Raw genomic sequence first — 3,158 nt, forward strand, 5'->3', positions numbered from 1 at the left:
AGGGATTGATAGATCAAAGGCCAAATACAGCTATGATTTTGTTAGATATTGATAAAATCTTCTCCATGGATGTTGTCCCATTTTACATTTTGAAAAACAAAATATTAGACTGCTTTTTCCTCCTTAGCCTCACCAACAGAGTATTATCAAACTTTTCATATATTTCAAATCTTACAGGTGACTAATGGTTTTGGTTTTAATTAGCATTTTTCTCATTATAAAAATTATAATATGAAATATATTTTCTAACAAACATTGTTCCATTGAAAATATGAAATCTACATTTGGATCTGAGTAGCCCAGGGTTAATGACATAAGTGGCTATTTAGTTGTAATTAATTAGGTTAATCTGAAACCATCCATTTTACTCAGGACTGCAGTTTAAAGAGATAGGAGAAAGAAAGGCAGAACAGAAGAAAGGGAAGGAAAGATGGAAGGAAGGAAGGAATGAAAGAAGGAATGAAGAGAGAGAGGGAGGAACGGAGGGAAGGAGGGAGGGAGGGAGGGAGGGGTGAATTAAGCTAGGTCTGAAATAAGACAAAAAAATACGAATAAATGGGAAAGAACTGCTTAAATCAATGTAATTACCCTTGTTTGCTTGAAATCTGTGTTATAGTTTGAAGTCTGTGCCATACCTACCTTGTTAAAAAAACACTAAATTTACCTATTTTGCTCATATTCATGTTTCTCATAAACTCTGACCAGAAATTACAAATTTTAAAGTTTTACCGCATTTCAGCAGTAAACTACGTGCATAACCTCAGAAATGGATTGATGTCTCTTGTTAATACATATTTTGTTCATCATATGCTGGGTAGGAGCTACATATTAGTATATATGCTCAAATTTTTATTGCATTTAACACACCAGAAGGGACATTTTACAACTAATAAGAAGTGAAATCCATGTTAAGTTATTTGATCAAATATGTTTCATGAAAACTGCCTAAGAACATCAAAACAATTAGTCAAACCCAAAATTCAATCTGAGTTAGCATTCATAGTCAAAGATTTGAATTCAAAAGTAAGTTCAGAGACCAAATATTATATTTTGATTTGTTCTGAAGTGGCCATCTGCCCATATGAAAAAGCTACTGCAACCGTTTGGCAGGCAGTTTAAAGAACCAAAATAACTACTCTGTGCAGGTCAGGTTCACAGGCATCTGGGTGTTGACTTGGAAAGCACAAAAAGTAATAATCACAGCATGTGGTACTTTACCGAGTAGCCAGCCAAAAGTGTCTGTCTAAATAGGCAAAAATTTTAGCTGTCATAAGAATCCTTTGAGGAAACTTTATAAATACCTATCAAATTTCAAATATCAGTGGCCAACATTTTTAAAAACACCATAAAGATCTAATAAAATGTTATAGAAAAGTTATAATAATCCTGAGGTACCCATAATTTATATCCTGGCACATTTTAAAATGTTCCTTTTGTTTAAAAATGGGCTTCAAAGATATCAATAGTTTTATTTGTATATTTTATAAATATTTGGGTGCTAGTCAATAGTCTGATTTTTAATTGTTTAAAGCAAATCCAATGCCACAAAGAGCTACTTTAGTCATGCCTTGCAGGAGTTCAAGGGGAATATCCTCTATCTTCACCCCTCTGTCCCTCCCCTACCTTCAAGTCTTCTCCTCACAGGTCTCTGCCTGGGAACTGTGGACCTTTGCTGCTCCTTTTCTTGGAAGAGTGGCTGTTGAAAGGAGTTAAATATGGCTCTTGGGTAAGTAAGTCTGGGTTGGAGGGCCATGAAGAAGGGTCAGCAAGAGGACAATCTCCCTTGGTGTCCAGAACTTGTAGAATAGCCTGCAATAGAGTGGACCACCAGCTGAGCTCCTTGAAGTGAGAGCTACAGGCTGGCAGGGAGAAGGGTGACCATAGTGTCAACCAAGAAAAGTTAGATATGGCTGCACTTCAGAGAGCTCACCAACCAGGTGATGGTCACCAATAACAGCAGGAGGATGTTCCCAGTGCTGAAATTGAGTATGTCTGGCCTGGACCCGAACACCATGTGTTGTTTTATCTTGGATTTTGTGATGGAGAGCAACCACTTCTGGAAGTGTGTGAACAGAGAGTGGGTGCCTGGGGGGTCAGTCCAATTCATATGTGCATATTGAACTCCTTACATAAATAAAAGCTCTAAATTCATATAGTATGAGTTGAGGGTCTACAGGGGATGACTACCAGCCACGGCATTCTCAAGACTCGATGCATATCTGTCAAGGCTTACCAGAAAGAGATTACAGCTCTTAAAACTAAATAAAACTGATTTGCAAGGGCTTGCTGTGATGCAAAAAGAAGCAGGGATCACAAAGATAAGATGGAAGAACCCAGAGACAAACAGCAACCTGGGTATTACTAATGGAAGTAGCTTATCCCTGGACTCAGTTCCTTCTACCTGCTGTCAACCCCCATCCTCAGTTTGGAGGTCCTGTCTCACTTTTCTCATGGCTGTGAAAAATGCTCTATGCTGAGGAACCACAGTTCACACATCCCTGTCCCTGTCCTCAAAGCTGTGCCTAGGACTCCTCCCCACTTGGACAAGCTCATACTTAGCCCATACACTCATTGGAAAAATTCTCCAACCTATCCTGACAAGTTGTCCATGATCTGATCCCATGAACTTAGCCCAGCCTCAGCATGTGTGTACATACTATCATGTCACTCCTGAGCACAACAGGACTGCATCAGTACCCCAACCTGTGGTCAGCTAGCAGAGCACCTTCACACCAGGGTCTCAGACAGCATAGCTACCTAATGGGCTGGGAGTCCAGACCTTCCCAGTGAACACTATCTTACCCAAATAATCTCAGGTCCCTTCTCCTCAGGATTCTCACTCTATAAGAACCATGTCGTGGCCACAGATATTCCTGACAGCCAATATCACACCTTGGCCTCATAACCTCATGGATATCCCTGTCACCACCTTCCATGTAAACCAAAGCCTTTCCTTAAAATATACACTATTTTTTTTTTATGTCTACCAGTTTTACTCAGGATTTGATCTAGGTACAAAATGACAGTCTCATAGGTCAAGAAAGAAAAAAAAGTCTTATTAACTTCACTTTAAAATATGAAAAGCAATATATGTTCTGTTGTTCATCAAAAAAATAACCCCACCCATCATCTGCAACACAAGTGTAGTCCTATGTTGC

The 3,158-nt window shown here is 39.0% G+C and overlaps 1 pseudogene; it reads left to right on the top strand.

Annotated features, from left to right (window-relative positions):
- The first annotated feature begins 1,561 nt into the window (after window positions 1-1,561).
- Window positions 1,562-2,617, top strand: LOC113616928 (T-box transcription factor T pseudogene; annotated as a pseudogene).
- The last annotated feature ends 541 nt before the right edge of the window (window positions 2,618-3,158 follow it).

Source organism: Aethalodelphis obliquidens, unplaced genomic scaffold (assembly GCF_003676395.1).
Source record: "Aethalodelphis obliquidens isolate GAN/ISIS:26980383/991018 unplaced genomic scaffold, ASM367639v1 scaffold934, whole genome shotgun sequence".
Classification (NCBI taxonomy): Eukaryota; Metazoa; Chordata; class Mammalia; order Artiodactyla; family Delphinidae; genus Aethalodelphis; species Aethalodelphis obliquidens.